Source organism: Parasteatoda tepidariorum, chromosome 5, assembly GCF_982258835.1.
Source record: "Parasteatoda tepidariorum strain Cologne lab strain chromosome 5, Ptep-v5.0, whole genome shotgun sequence".
In the NCBI taxonomy this organism is placed as follows: Eukaryota; Metazoa; Arthropoda; class Arachnida; order Araneae; family Theridiidae; genus Parasteatoda; species Parasteatoda tepidariorum.
The window spans coordinates 10,820,350-10,837,794 of NC_141759.1; the positions used below are offsets into that span (position 1 = coordinate 10,820,350).

Below are 17,445 nucleotides of genomic sequence, written 5' to 3' on the forward strand. Positions count from 1 at the left end.
ACGATGCTACCCAAAAAATTATGATTGGCGATATTTTATACAATTAGAACCAAATATGGGATAACACTCAATACGTGGCAAACGTCATACTTTAATTATGCTGTGATATTAATTTTCCTAAATATTTTTTCTGTTCATGACGTGTTGGGATTTATAAGTTTTAGAAGACTCATATAAATGGTAAAATTTCATGCAAATTTAATAAAAAATCACAATGAAGAAACTTCCTAGAATATCAAGTCTCTGAAAACATCACCTCGTAAACATAACATAAGAGGAGGGGTACTTCAGAAGTTTTCTAAATTTCTTCCGGTCTTAGAAAATTTGTTACTGTTTACATTTAGTCAACCATCCATAAGTAAATAAACAAAGATCCGCAAAGTGTATCATGGTAGCCAGAAATGTGATTTCAGAAAAACTGAACTAAAATTTCTGCCAAACCATGATTCTACACTAAACCTTTGTTTTTTTATCGAATCATATGATTTCCGTTTGATTACTTTTGATACCTTTTGAATAAATATTTATTTTAGCCGCTTTCTAAAACGAATTAAAATTCATATTCAAATAATGAAAGAAAAATAAATATCTAAACATTATCTGTTTGTTTCACAACAAAATAAAAAAATCTCACCCAAGTTTTACACCTTTAATTTGTTTAAAAAATAAATTTATTAAATGCTTATTAATGACTGCGAACCTCAATGATATGGTGTTTTAAGAATTGGGTTATTTTTTTCAATAAAATATGAGGAATAAATATTATTTTTATTTGAATCAATTTCTTATTACTTGAAATGTTTTTCTTTATCCAACTACAATTTTACCCGTGTCAATAATAAGTTTTGTGCAAAACTTTCAGGTCTATATTTTTGAGAGTTTGCAGTAGAATTTAAGAAAAAATTGGGTACTGGCGCGTAAGAAGAAGAAGACCATGATACCCAAACATATGAACTATGACGTCAGCTCCAGTTGATCGTTTATTAACAAACTGGCGTGTTAAAGTTGGGCTAAGTTTCTCCGTGCAAGTTAGAATGTTAATTAACGAAGTGAATTAAATACAGTGCACACATTTATTACTTGTTTATGTATTTTATCGTAACCGTGATATATTTTTGTTTTGGGTACCAGGAAATTTTGATGCAAAATTAGTTTGTTTATGCTCTGCGTGTCATTCATATACTTTATTGGCATTTCTTATCTCAGACAAGTTATCTGATATTTTATCAGCATATTAATGTAGTTTAAAAATCGGGAATAGTATAAAATGTTTTTACAAATCAATTTTAGCTAGTTTGAAAGAAACTGTATGGCGAAATGTCTTTTTACAATTTACAAGCGTACAAGATTTTTATTCTTACGTTCATAATCTCAATATGATTCTTAAAAATATTCCTAACATTAGCTTATACAAAATTATCAACTAATTTGAAATTAAAATTATGATGAGAGTGTATTAAACAAAAACTTCAAAGGTATTGATACAAGGCTTAAAATTATTTAACCAAAATTTATTTTAGATCCTCTCGGAATAAGGATATCACTTTTATTAAAAGAGTTAATGTTGTTATTTTTTACATAAGTTTGTTAATCTTTATTCAATTATTTATTTAAAAAAATGAGTTCATTTCACGTTCCTTAATATTTAACTATTTTTTATTTGTCATGTCAGATAATTTAACGATCAACGTGAAAGTAGTAGCATTCGAGGACTACGTCACCAAATTTGTATTCCTAATGTAATCCGAAAACACCTGCTTATTTTGTTAACAGTTACGCTTTTGAAACAATGTTTTAGCAAACGATAATTAATGTAATAATAATTGAATTAAAAATAAGAACAAGTTAAGAACTAAAACCCAACATTAATGATGAAATGTACTTATTCTTTTGGGAAAAAGTAAAAAACTCATACCATTTTTGACGCTAAAAGACCTTAACTAAATTTTGTAATAGGTACTACAGATATATTAAAATTAGGTGCTGTTTAAACACTAACAAAATGTACAAATATAGGTATTGAATTTTCTTGCCAAGTTACCTAATATAGGTGCCGTAACGTTAAGTTTTCTTAAGTTCCTGTAAGGGATAAGTACCAAAAAAAATTTTTAATAGTGGTTAGTGTACAATATCATGAGTTGGCATCGAACAATACCTAATGAATATAGTTAATATTAATGGAATGAAATTAAAAATACTTCTTTTGCTTTAAATACCTTTTAAAAACTTCGATAAAGGCATTAATATAAACTTCTTTTGCATAAAAACACCGAAAATGACCTCTAATATAACAAATAAAAAAATTGAATTATTTAACTTTCGTGTCGGTTTTATGTTTTTCAGTTTTGTGCGTGATTTCGTAATGTTTAGTGAAACTGGGTATTCAGCCAGAGTACAGATGAAACCTTGTCAGAAAACTTGATAAATTGGCGGCTCTGTGAAAACATCAGTTTTAAATTCAAGTACACGTTTGTTTGCCGTAGCAAGTTCTTAAATAATTTAAACAGCTCTCTCGACTTGCAAATCCGAGAATACCGACTTTTAAACATTTATGTAACTCTTTCATACAATTTGCGCACTCTCTATTGGGTATTATCGATTTCTTTTTCATCATCCGATAGTTTTCGCGGAAAGATTATCGAATAATAAAAGAAAGATGGCGAAATAGTTTGCTCGAGATTTACTACTTATAGATTCAAAGCTCTGAGTAAAAAAAAAATACGATTGAACGATAAGAATAAGGAATTTTTCTTTCCTTCTGAAAAAGAAGAATTTTCTTCCTGGTATTCTAAAAGAAAAAACTGTTGCCTAAAGATGAGTAACCGTTTAATTTTGATCTTTATTTTTTGCCACGTTCTGAGTAAGTTTATGCATTTTTGATAAAATCTACAACCTATTTAAATATTTTAATTGAGCGTAAATGTGAAATCGTTCTTCACTCAATTCCAATATATACAATGAAAATTGTTTAAATCAAATGAAATTGAAAAATGTTTAAATCAAATGAAATATATATAATGAAAATTGTTTAAATCAAATGAAATATATATAATGAAAATTGTTTAAATCAAATGAAATATATATAATGAAAATTGTTTAAATCAAGTGAAATATATATAATGAAAAATGTTTAAATCAAATGAAATATATGTAATGAAAATTGTTTAAATCGAATGAAATATATATAATGAAAATTGTTTAAATCAAATGAAATATATATAATGAAAATTGTTTAAATCGAATGAAATATACATAATGAAAAATGTTTAAATCAAATGAAATATATATAATGAAAATTGTTTAAATCGAATGAAATATATATAATGAAAAATGTTTAAATCAAATGAAATATATGTAATGAAAAATGTTTAAATCAAATAAAATATATATAGTGAAAAATGTTTAAATCAAATGAAATATATATAATGAAAATTGTTTAAATCGAATGAAATATATATAATGAAATATGTTTAAATCAAATGAAATATATATAGTGAAAAATGTTAAATGTTTCATTGTCACATTCTAGAACGAGCAACATAGATTAACATTTCGCATTAACACATTCCAGGACTAGTCATGTAGATTTGCGCTTTTCCTTGTCACATTCAGAACGAGCAACGTAGATTTCACATTGTCACATTCTAGGACAGGCCATGTAGATTTACATTTTTCATTGTCACATTCTTAGGACAGGCCATCTAGATTTAAATTTTTCATCGTCACATTCTAGAACGAACAACTTACATTTAAATTTTGCATTGTCACACTCTAGGATTGCCATATTCCTTCAATAAGGAAATACAACATTTTCAGATACATAAGAATCATATATTTTTAATGCTTTAAAATTTAAATTTTTTCATGGAAAGTTTGAAATCATTTTACTTCACTTATCATTAGTTTGTCAATGATCAAATGTTTAGGAGATAAAGCGAGACAAATTTGATTGATCACTTAGAAATTTAGAGTAACACTTTATTCATTAACCATTTAAACGATAATTTTCCTTTTTTGAAACATGTCTTTATTCAAAAATGATAAAGATTGGTTACTCAAATATTTCATTAATAGAATTAATCTTTGATAAGCAATACATTCGTATTAACCAAAATATTTTAGCCCTTTCGAGGGCCGTATTTAGCCTTTCGTTCGCTCGTTGTAGTGGAACTGGACGTCTGAGGCCTTACGACGTATTTAGCCAGCATAAACGCGATGGCTTGTGTGTAAAAGCGCCGTATTTAGCTGGCATCCACTCAATGTCCTGTGTGTACTAGCGACGTACTTAGTCTCTTTGCATTGCAAGTAACACAAAGTATGTAAATAACACAATAACACAGATTCTTAGTAAGAGATATTTTGCACAAAGAGGTAACGTTCTTAAGAATGCATTCTTCTCAAGCGAATTTCAATATTTTGAACCCTAATTCATAACAATATCATTTTTTCTAAGCACTTTAATTATACTTAAACGTCAGTGGCGTAGCTAGGTAACCAAGGGCCCTGGGGCAAATTAAAAAATGGGGCCCCACTGCTATGTAAACTGATTAGGTTTTATCAAATAAAAATATGAAATATACAAATACTTTAAAAATGCTAAGCTACTTAAGCTCTTTTTTGTGCACTGCAGGGCAGGTAATAAAAATATTAAACAGTAGCAACATAAAATACAATTAATACTTGGTGTAGGTTTGGCTAATAAAACGAAATCGAGAAGATTCAAGGGTTTATTATATGAAGGTCGGGCCTACCAACTGACTAAATAACAATTATATTTACAATTTTTTCCTAGCTTTAGTTTTCGCAAAAGTATCAATGTCTTCGTTTGAAACCAGGCTTGATGCGGTTTTGTTTTCAATTGCTATTAGCGATAAATTTCGGAGTCGAGTTTGGCCCATATTATTTCTTAAATAATTTTTTATTATTTTTAATTTGCTAAATGACCTTTTATCTGCTGCAGAAGTGACAGGAATTGTAAAGAATAATAACATTGCTGTAAATACTTCCGTTAGGTCGCATTCTAGCCCTCAATATTTGCTCATTATTTCCTTACATAATTGGTGAACAGTCCATGCTTGAGTTAGTTGAGGTAAAACTGGGTGGTAAATATTAATAAATTGAAGTGAAAAACTAGGGCCTATTATATCTGAATATTTTCTTTGGAATTCGTCACACTTTTGTAATAAAGTTGCTTCATCAACATGTAATAAAAATGTTGGTGTTAGAAAATCGAATATATGACAGACTGCACTCATACCAATAAAACGTGTACCTAATTGAGATATTACTGTGTCTAGTACATTATTGAAAATCTCAATTTTAAATATTTTTTCTCGGTTTGGAAATCGGTGATCAGCAGCTAATTCATCAAAATGTTTTTTAACTTTTCTTTGCCTTTTTTCTTGAAAATGGGTATCAATACCATATTTTCTTGCAGTTTCACAGGCTTAGAACTTGAATAATTCGAAATCATTTCTATAAATTTGCAACTTTGCTTTTAGTCTCTGCGAAAACTTTACTCGCCTCGCCCAAATTGATGTCGCATTTTTGTAAAGTTTTGGATGCATAATTGACGTCGTTCAATACACTGTGCATGAATTCGCAAAGCAACGCGAACTCGAAATTTAGCATTTTTGTTTTAATACTCTCTGCTTCACTACGCTCATCTATTTCTGATAATGCTTTGGTAATATCAAAATAACGAAGTTTTATTGCAGATATCGTATTGACCCTACTGGACCATCTAGTCGGATTTAGTTTTTTTAGAGTGGTGCCCGATTCGTCAGTGAATTTTGACAGTAGATCCCAACGTTTGATGCTGCTTCCGAAAAAGTTATACAAATCTTGCAACGTTACGAAAAAAATCTGTGTTTCCACACAACTGCTAACGCCATCATTTATCACCAAATTTAAATTATGAGTGGCACAATGTACGTACTCTGCGCTAGGCTGGATATCCTTAATATGTTTTTGTACACCATTATTCACACCACTCATCACACTGGCTCCATCATAGCCTTGCCCCACACATTTTTTAAATCAATATTTTTGTTGATAAATAATGTTGTCACTTGGTTGACTAAATCTACTGCGCCATGTTTGATGGCTGCATGAAAGCCTAGAAACACTTCTTTTACTTCTATATCAATTGGCTGTCCATTTTCCGATCTGGTTATTACTGCATACCTCACAACAATGCTTAGCTGATCTACCTTCGATATGTCCAGTGTCGTATCCATTATGATGGCAAAAAACGGTAACGCTCTAATTTGTTCTAGTAGATGGGTTTCGAGTTTGGTCCCCAAGCTCTCAATCACTTCATTTTGAATTGTTGCACTCAGATATATTGTAGATCCTAAAAACATAAAAAAACGCAATTTCAAAAAAGTCCTGATATTAAACAGTTAATAATTATAAACAAAATAAAACGATAAAAAAAAACTTAGAAATAATTATTATTACCCTTGGGCATATCCAAAACTTGCCGCAAAATGTGATCATATCGGGCGACAAGCTCTACAAAGGACAGAAAATTTCCGTAGTATCCTTTTTGACTTAAGTCTTCTTGATGTCCTCTCAAAGCCAAAGAACTCTTTGCTAGGGTAAGTATGATATCGAATAACCTTTGAAGAACCATTTTCCAAAATGATGCTTCTTTGCGAATTTCATTTTCAAGTTCCTTGTCGATAGTGTTAGCATCGTTTTTTTCCCCAAAATTCATACACAGCACATGCTTCCGAATGGCCACTCGAACAACTGTGTTGTTTAATTCTTTCTGATAAATGCTTCCAATCTCGAATTCCCGTACACCAAACATGATTCCTTTGTGAAGCAAATAACCAGCAGGGTTGACAATAGGCAGCGTCTAGTATTTTGGAATAATACAACCAAACACGATTAACTGGCCCATATTTAGAACACGAAACGTAGTACGATTTTGAAAAACACCTATTGTTCTGGTTGATGTCTGTTGGAAATGGTCCTGAAGGCTGCAAAGGCCCCATATCAAGAATTTGACGTTTTTCGTTATCACTTAATATCTTGTTCGGGAAGTTTCCCAAGTCATAAGAAGAATTGTCGTACACATTTTCGAAAAATGTAGAGGTCTGTGGTTCTTCCAAACCCTCCTCTCTTATGTGTGTCATGCAAACATCATCCACGTTCACATGATCGGCGGCGGAGGTATCTCCAAATGAAATAATTGTCGAATCGTCTTCAGTAGGCTTCTCAACCAACACTGCAGTTACCACATTATTTGAGTCACTATCAATAGAAATAATTTGGCCAGATGTACTTGCAGAAGGCTGACTAAAAAAACTTGTCAATTTTGGGCAATTTTTGTTTACTATCTTCTCTTTCTTGACGTTGTTTGCGTTTAAATGCATCACTGGGTTTCTTCTTTTTATCCATAATTTCAGTTTTCTAATTTATTTAAACAATACAATATTAGATTGTGCTCGAGTAGGTAGGTACTCACTGTTCACTGACAACGTTAAAAGTAAAATAAAAGGAAAGAGAAACACAATGATACGTTACAAGTGTCGTTGGGGAATCCCTGAAAAAAAAATTATCACCGTTAGTGTTATCACACTTAACGGTGGAGACTGTAATGGTTGGCAACTGTTTGGTGACCTTTTAAGGCGAACTTGACGCATTTTGTCATCCCGTCGGAGGGATGCGAGAGAGAGAAAGGTAGATGTATGTTTGATATAATCGGGAGAGGGTCACCTTGGTATTCTAAAAGCTGGAAGCTCTTACTGGAAAACAATGCCTATTTCTTTTGTTTTTAAATAAAGTTAAGTTTTATTGTTTTAAAAATCTGATCTGCTTATTTATTGGAAAGGAAAGGCATTACAGAGACCATGAACGATCTCCTGCCCGCGGACCTGAATTAATGTACCTACTGCAGGTGACTTGCATTTTTTCACGATATTTCGCGTTATACAATGAGCTGTAGCCGAAATCTATAGATTTGATACGATTTATTGATTTAACGAACATCAATATGAGTGGTAAAATCAAATAAAATTGAACCACTATATTGACCAGTATAAAAAAGTTTATTGACATTAGCTTACTTACTCCTGATACAGCATTAATTTTTTAACCGTTCTCGAAAAAAAAATCTTAGCTCGAATTCACAATAAAACGCACATCGATGAATAATAAAACACACATATCACTATCCGTCAAATTGACAACACTGCCAACCTACAGAAAGAATTTAGGGGAATTCCCTAGGCATAACTTTTGAATTCCTCTCAACTGAGTTGTCATGATTAAAGTGGGGTTGCAACCAATGGGAGAAATTTAACCGTTCTCGAAAAAAAAATCTTAGCTCGAATTCACAATAAAACGCACATCGATGAATAATAAAACACACATATCACTATCCGTCAAATTGACAACACTGCCAACCTACAGAAAGAATTTAGGGGGAATTCCCTAGGCATAACTTTTGAATTCCTCTCAACTGAGTTGTCATGATTAAAGTGGGGTTGCAACCAATGGGAGAAATTTCCAAAATGGGAGAAATTTCCAAAAGTTCAGTTCGATCGAGATTTCTGGTAAGGATACGAGGGCCCCCTGAGCTTGAGGGCCCTGGGGCACTGCCCCGCCTAGCCCCTTAGTAGCTACGCCACTGTTAAACGTACTAAGTAGGCTGTATCCACGTATATATACTAATCTCAGTATGAAATATTACCTGGTAAAAATACTTATTTCATTGTCAAATTTTATTTTAGTTGGCATTGTCCTGTGCGGTAAGTAAACTAATACTGTTTTTCTTGTCTTTTTATCCTTTTGTTAACATTAAATTTATGAATTATGAAGAAATATTTCTTTAGTGGCAACAAAATTGTTATCATTCTTACAAATATTTCTTCCTTCATTACTTTTTGCGGTGTTGAATAATATTATTTATTTCATCCTTACCTTTTCTTTTTATTCATTAAACTTCTGCGGTCCTAAAACATAAAAAATCAAATTAACATTTTGTTGCTCCATTTAATCCTGACGATGCGTTTGTACAACACTTCGTAGTATTGTAAAAAGTATCTTAAAAAGTGTGAGGAATTAGAACACAAAGAACTTTTCTTCAAAATTGATAAAACAAATATTTCTATTTTATTCTGAAATTTTATGTCTTAAATATTTTAAGACTGAAGAGTTTCAAAACTATAAATTCAGTCGACTTAATTTTTTTCATTGCATTTTCCATTTCAAAAGTACCAGGAAAAATGACTAACTGGTCTAGATAACAATACTTATGCTTAAATAGATGTTACATAAGACCTTTCTTGCGACATAAGATACACACAAGACCTTCATAGCTCTGATAACTTCTTAACTCTGTGCAATCGAAAGGCGCCTTTGAGGTGCCACTGTCACCTATAAATTACTAACCACCATAATTATTAAAATGTATAATGTTAATCATCTTTATTGGCCAGTTCATTTAGTGGTCTTCAGGAATTACGTAATACGTGGGCAGTTTTGGGAAGGGTTAAGGGAACAAAAACCCCACCGAAATTAAACATTATTTGATTAATTAACTATTGTGCGGTAATTAGGGTGCAGATGTAAAAAAAGTTTTCATTATTCACTTTTGTAATTTAAACGTTCAGAATATATATATATATATATATATATATATATATATATATATATATATATATATATATATATATATATATATATATATATATATATATATATATATATATATATATATATATATATGTATATATATATATATATTATTATTATTATATATATATATATATATATATATATAATAAATACAAGATAAGAAAAACAATAAGTTTCATTTAATGCGCTTAAGCTGCAAGTAAACAGCACTCATTAGATAAGTTCAAAATGAAGAATAAAACAAAGAAAAATTATAGACATATGAAAAAAAGGGGGGTGGGAAATAATAAGTAAAAAATAACAATTCGGGCAAATCCGTGGATAAAATTGTTTGCTAAAAATTTCTTTATTAATTTATACAATTTTCCATGTGCAAATCCATTTCGGGCAAATCCGTGGTTAAAATTATCTGCAAAAATTTTTTCTTTGTTAATTTTTCCATGTGCAAATCCATTTCGGGCAAATCCGTGTTAAAATTATCTATTAAAATTTTTTCTTTGATAATTTAAATAATTTTTCTATTTGCTAATCCATATCGTGCAAATCCGCGGCTAAAATTATTTGCAAAGCAGGCAATTTATGTTTCTCTTTTCTATTTTATATTTTTTCTTAAATAAACATCAATCTTCTAAAACTATTTATGATCAATTTTTAAAATTATCCAGTATAATATTACCTTGCGCACTTCCATTTCGGGCCCATCCTTGGTAACTAACAAATCAAAACTCAGAATAACAAATCACTTCAGCAGTGCAGTAAGAACGACACTTTAAAACCCTCTTGTTACACTCAATTTGCTCTTTTGTTTTCATCTTTTGTTTTCATATTTTGTAATCTGGCAATCTTTCTGCGAAAACATTTTTAAATCATTCTTGAAAAATATCCGTCCATGTAAGTTGTTATGATTTTGCTACTCGCTTTATAGTCCCCGCTTTTTAATGTTTTTTCTTTTTATTTTATTTTATTATCTGTTTTTACATGTTATTTTTACTTTTTATGATCTATTTTATTTGTAGTTATTTTATAAAAAAAATTTTTGAGTGCTCCTCACACTATTGTATTAATATATTTTGCTTTGGCTTTATTGATACAATATCAGAAAGCACTCTGTTTTGCGGATATAATCGTGTGGGCTGAAGAAAAGATTATATCTTTTTTTTCCGGCTTTTTTTCCTGTTTTTTAATTAACACTTCATTTTTTTTTTTAAATAAAATGTTTGTTATTTTTTACTTATTATTTCCCACCCCCCTTTTTTTCATATGTCTATAATTTTTCTTTGTTTTATTCTTCATTTTGAACTTATATATATATATATATATATATATATATATATATATATATATATATATATATATATATATATATATATATATATATATATATATATATATATATATATATATATATATATATATATATATATATATATGTATGTATGTATTCTATATATTCTCTCTATATATTCTCTCTTTCAGTTGTTGTCTCCGTTATTTTAACTGTTAAAAATTGATAGGGCTTCGAGAACAAAGGGTTAAATATTTATTCTACTCACATATTTTTAGTTTTATTTGATATGCAGTAAAAAATAAATAAAAAATTATATCTCATTTGTCTAGATAGCAATATCAGATAAGTAAATAGGCAATAGTCTAAAATTGTATTTTCTTATAACTTTTAAACTATGACTCTTAACGACTTAAATTTGGTGTAGTTCGATTCAATGTACAGATACTAAACATCAGAAATAATGCCTGATTTATCAATTTGTCTAGATAGAAACGTTAAGTAAATCAAAACTTCAGGTTTAAATATTAAAAAATTACTGCTTTTTTTTGTTGCAAGAAACCTAATAACTTTTAAGATTATTAGCCCTATAGATTTGGGTTTGATATTATTCTACTCACTAAAAAAAAAAATTGGTTTCTCAACCAATATTCAAATTTTTAATCTTATATTGATATTTTTCAAAATGCTAATTTTTAGCAGTTAAAGTAAAGCATATAGTTTTGTAATCAGCTTCAAAGTACTTGTTAAATAGTATGTTTTTCTTTATAAGATGTTGCAAGCAAAGATGGATCCGGTAAGTTCATAGTTTTAACTTTTTGTAGATATTTTAGCTATGAATGTAAACATGCTTTAATTTTTTAAAAATATTAACTGATAAAAATTATTTTATAAAAAAAAGAGCTCGCTATTTTTATGTTACAAAGTATTTGGCAAAATCTCTCAACCAGTTGAGATCGTTTATCCTCACCTTTTCTTATTTATTATTTATTACACGTGCAGGCTTGTGTGCTCATACCAAAAATGGCATTTAATCACTTACCAATTTGAAGAACATTGCAAATTAGAGAAAGACAGTACAAAGATGCATCATGCTGCAATATTTGGTGAATAGGTGTTTCCGCGCGTCTAGAGATATCTGCTTTTCCACAATGTTATTATAACTTCGAATGCATATTTTCTGAAAGAGGCATATTATTTGTTGCTGTTGTTGTCTTATGCCACTTGTCAATACTGACAAGCTTATTTTAAAACAGAGAAAGAAGTGCCTCTTCTTGTTTTACAGTGGTTCTCTCTATTGCCAACAATTCGATTTCTGCCCTACACATATTTCACAGCCCGTTTTACAGAAAGGACAAATCCATCCCTCAACCTAGAAAAATTAAAGATTGGGGGCAAACTTCTCTTTAGACTGCTAAAAATATCGTAAAGTTAACTTCCAATTTAATTTCATAAACCAGTATTTAAGCTTTCACAACACGATAAAAAAAAAAATTCAAAACTTGGCTACCACTTAAACGCAATTTCTAGGCTGAGCTATATCAGTGCTGAAATGGTTAAATAAAGATTGCATAATATAGAGTGGTTATAATTAAAGTCACGGTACCAAGATGTTCTATAAAAAGGATCCGAATGGAATTTCAAGGATGAGGATAAGGTTCCCATAAAATAAATATTATAATTCTGCCACCAGCAGGAGCTATAGCACAGTAAACACAGAAAAAAAGAAAAATAATATTTCAAAAATTCTAAGAATAACAGGATTTTACTTACATCCTGCTTACTCTGTGAGTGTGAGAGTAGACCGTATAACACAGGTGGTGCTAGCGTTTAAAATTTGTAGTATGAGCTCTGCGTTGCTACCACCGATTTATTTTAGCGCCTCCGATATTACCATTTAAATGTACTGTTTACTTTATTAGGGTTCCCGCAGTCTGAAAAATTTCTTTAAGTTGTAGCAAATGTGAGATAAATCTAGATGTTTTAAGCTACCAATGAATTTTTAGTATAAGGAAAATATATACGAGTGCAAAAAAAAATACTGTTAAAATAATTTCGTTATTCTCAAATAAATGCTAAATTTAAGTATTTTTCAGAAGTCTTGAAAAACCATAGCTACCACTCGTTTATATTTTTCCAGATCGTGGGAACCCTGCAATGACTTGTGCTATTAACATTTCTGCCACCATAATGATGCATAATACAAAATGTTTTCATACACTGTATACTATTTTCATGATTTATGGATAAGGGGCCACTGCGCGGCCCAGGCACCCAATTTGTTTTAAATAAAAAATAAAGCTATTAACATTTCAGTTTACAAATCATTTTAAATTTAGCTGAAGACGTAATAAAATGAAGATAACGTTCTAAATACTGCCTATCCTTTATTGATTTCATGCTATCAATTTCTTTATAACTACTTATGACTAAGGACATGTTAGAATTTCTAAATAAGAAAAAAAATACATAAAAGGTAAAAGTACATGCGAATTTTAATTGAAAATTCAATTATTAATTTTCCTGCAGTATTTAGCCGGTCATCACATCATCTCGAAAATGTAATAAAAGCGGATGGATACACCAAAAGTTTTCGAAATTCTGCTTAAATGTTGAAATCTTGTTATTAGAAATTAGAGTTTTCTTTTGCAATATAACCATTAAACACTGCTCTTCATCTACCGACCTTGATTTCTGGGAATTATTCCACACAATAGTTAATGATGTTTCGAGTGTCCCATCTTTTCCCAACGTATATAAATCTATTCAAATTGAATTTTTTACACCCTGGGGGTTTCCACTCAACACCCTCACACCTGGTATTTTTTTATCTTCTCTCTTACCTTCTTTTTTTTATTATCTAGCCTAAATTTGTTCCTCTGTTCATATCATTTTGCATCTGTTTGTCCCTTTACTTTTCTACTGCCGTTTTGTGTTTAGACACTGAGGAAGGCTGTTGCTTATTGAACCGATATTATAGTGTATGTTCATTTCTATACTTTTATTTGCGCTTTATTCCTTTCGTTTTAGCAAAACATATTTTTTTTGATAGAAAGCTCTGCTTATTTATCTAAATAATTTTCGAAATATCGTTTAGTTCCGTCAAGGGCAATCGATGCTAGGACCCTCTGAATGTCGCCAATTAAATTTAAACTTCCCTGTATTATATTATTATACATTCCAACTCTTTCGAACTTTTCGGGAGAATTTTTTTTATGCTGAATGTTATTACATAAGTTATGTTAATTCTTTTATTAATATTTGATTCTAATGTTAATAAATGTGATTTAAAATTATTTTCACTGCCACTACATGCAAATCATTTAAATAAATATACTTTCAGTGTTAAAACAATAAAATGACAATTATGTAATGGAATTTTTTTTTTTTTTTTTTTTTTTTTTGAATAGGTGAAAAAACACAAGGTGATTCAGGTATGTTAAGAAAGTTTATTCAACGGTAAACTCGTATCGAAATAATTGTGTGATAAATTTTTTTATTTTTATTATTTATAGCAGACCAACCAGGTAAGTGCAAAAATAGTCATCAAAGTAAACATATATAAAAAAAAAGAGAAATATAATCATTATAGGAAAAACATACAAGAAGTGTAATACATACTAATAATAAACAATTATAAATTCAAAGGTCAGTGCCAGAGAGTTCTTTAAATCAATGATAAAAATATTTTTTTAATCATTTTTAGAGTAAAATTTTAAGTTTTAAGAGTAGTATTTAAGTTTTTTGAGTCAACTAATATTACTATAATGATTTTCTTTTTATTATAATGATTTTTTCATAACAGTTCCAAGTTATATTTATTTTAAGTAAACAAGCTACTACTTTTACCTTATACATAGAGATTTTTTCGATAAATTTTATCACTTCCCTTACTAATTTTTGTTTTTTGAAAAAAAAATCTAAAATTATCAAATATTTTTATTCCTGCTTTAAATATAAAGAAAGAGAAACACAATATAACATTAGGTTGATCGGGAAGTTCTGCTTCGAGAAAATACAGGACTTATTTTACAGTAATGCAAAAAGTGGTCTTATAAAAGACAGTGATAGGGTATTTACTCATATACTAAATGGTAATGTTCTTGATCTAAATTAAAGAGACACAACACTTTCACGCAAAAGAGCATGTGTATACACGTTCAAACTTCCAGCGACAGTATAGGAAAGAGCATATCTTATTTACACCTGATTTATACATTTAAGGGAATATCTCTCTCTTACCCCCCCCCCCCCTATTTATTTTTTACAAAGGTACCTTTTGTATCATTCCGTTATAGGGCGTGCATTTTCTCGCACAGAAATCTTCGATGGACATAATATTACATACCTGCCAACTTTTAATCCTTTTGAGGATGATTTTCCCCAGTGGTAGTAAAATAGAATAAATATTACAATTTTAGGCAGAAGTATACGTCGTATTTTGAAACAGCTTGCGCGAACTATCCAGTGGATTTAATGTTATTAGATCCACTGGTTTCATACCGGAAAATATTTATGCGTCCAATTATGCAACAATGCTAGGACGAATAACTCTTGCAACTTTTATACGGTTAGACTTTTCATTCTGTAAAATGTAATAGCAATACCTCAAAAAAAAAAAAACTTTTAAAATATATGAAATAGTTAACTGTCGCAACGGTATAAGCTTTTTCGTTATTTTATTTAATACTAGTCGAAAAAATTTGGAATTGTAAGGCATATAATTTCTCACTTAATTTCAAAGAGTATACTATTGCATGGCAAAATACAACATGTGAATGAAATCGGTCGAACAGTTTCTGAAAAATCGAATTTCAAGAAATTGAAATACTCGGGAACTATTCGATTTATTTCACTATTTGTCGTGATTGCAGCGACACCAATAAAGTAATCGCAGTTAAAAGATTGACTGCCGCGCCAATCACTTGTAGTGTTATGAATTAAAATAAAACAAAAAAGTACCAATATTTGAATAAATTAGTGAAGGATTCCTGAAATTTGTCTGATAAGATAACATCGCTTATAGAAACATGAGCTAGGGCAACGCCACCTGCAACTGAAAGCCTCCACACGGTTTTTAATAGGTAACTCTATGAATGTAAACCAGTTTACAAGAGCCCTTTTATAATATAATATACAATCAATTATAGCGTAGATGTGAAACTGCTACTTTCCCAAGAAAAAGTAGATTATGTAGAATAGTTTGAAGAAGAGAATTGATTTACTCCTCCCGAAAGCAAATTAAAAGTGATTTCACTACTAGCTTTTCCGCCTCGCTTTCACCTATGTTGAAGTCGTGGATTTTTAGAGAAAACTGTAATTGCTTTTTCGAAATTATATGCATTTGCAGGCTTGTGTGCTCAATTTGGACTTAACATCCTTTGTCAAGTAGAAGGACAGATAGAACAATTTATTGAAAGACATTAAAGAATATATCCTGAACTGCGGTGAGAAACAAATCAACGCCCCCCATAACTGAAAGTATCCGCAGTTCTGCGGATGCTTTTCAGTGTGTCTGATCAGACCACAATGAAGGCATTCCATTTTACGAAAGAGCCCCTTAAGAGAAAATCTAATTAAAATAAGAAAGTGGTAGCAAATATATGTCTAAAAATTTGTTTATTTTATGAATATGATTGGTTTGTCTTACTTACTTGTCTACCACTACGGATTCAATTCTCGAATATATTTAATACATTTCTCTCAGCCACTTTCAAAATAGAATTTGGGCTCATGCGCACAACCGATTCACTCTTTAAATGATCTGCTCAGACTACTTATTTAAAAAAGTGTGGAGGCTTGAGGCCCGATATGTTCATTGTATTTTCAATTAGCATTTCGGCTTTAAGAATACTGTTGTTATTAACGGCTGTGCATTTTTGGGCGTCTTTTTATAAAACTGTGTCTTGAGTGACATTAATGTTTCTGTGGGGGTCTTTCGGCACTGAAAGATGAAGTTGTAAACAAATAAAAACCCAAATTAAAAAGTCGTAAAATAGTTTATCACGGACCTTTAAAATTGAAAGTATACTTACTCCGGTCTTAGGGTTCAGTTTCGTAACTTTTCCACACACTTTTTTATAAATATAAACATATTACAGTTTGTCTGAGTGCCCTTAATTCTCATTCTTTCCTCCTACAAACTTCTATTTCCATGTGGTACCCCTAAGTGAAGGCTTAATGGCAAGTTTGCCTCTGTTTTATGCTAATGTTGTATGCTCAATTCTTGTATATGAGTGACAAAATAATACGAATACTTCTATGCTACTTCTGAATAAAAAATCTTTCTTTTGGCAGCAAATGGTTTGCAAGATTTAACTTGGCGGAACTGCTTGGCACCATTTGAAAGATCATGTCTAAGGCATTTAAAAATGGTGTCTTTTTTTTTAATCATCACCTCCTACATCAGTAAGCATCCACACGGTTTTTTATATGTAGTCTGCTTTGACTATACAAAAAGTGAACCAGTGGGGTGCATGAAACCAAATTTATTTCAAAAGTTTGTTCAT

At 30.2% G+C, this 17,445-nt stretch overlaps 1 long non-coding RNA gene across 1 annotated transcript; it reads left to right on the top strand.

Moving 5' to 3' along the window:
- The first annotated feature begins 2,546 nt into the window (after positions 1-2,546).
- Positions 2,547-14,483, top strand: LOC147808560 (uncharacterized). The gene is made up of 5 exons (XR_015433607.1): positions 2,547-2,860; positions 8,745-8,762; positions 11,709-11,732; positions 14,347-14,370; positions 14,452-14,483. It is a non-coding gene; the product is annotated as an uncharacterized LOC147808560 (long non-coding RNA).
- Positions 14,484-17,445: the final 2,962 nt, after the last annotated feature.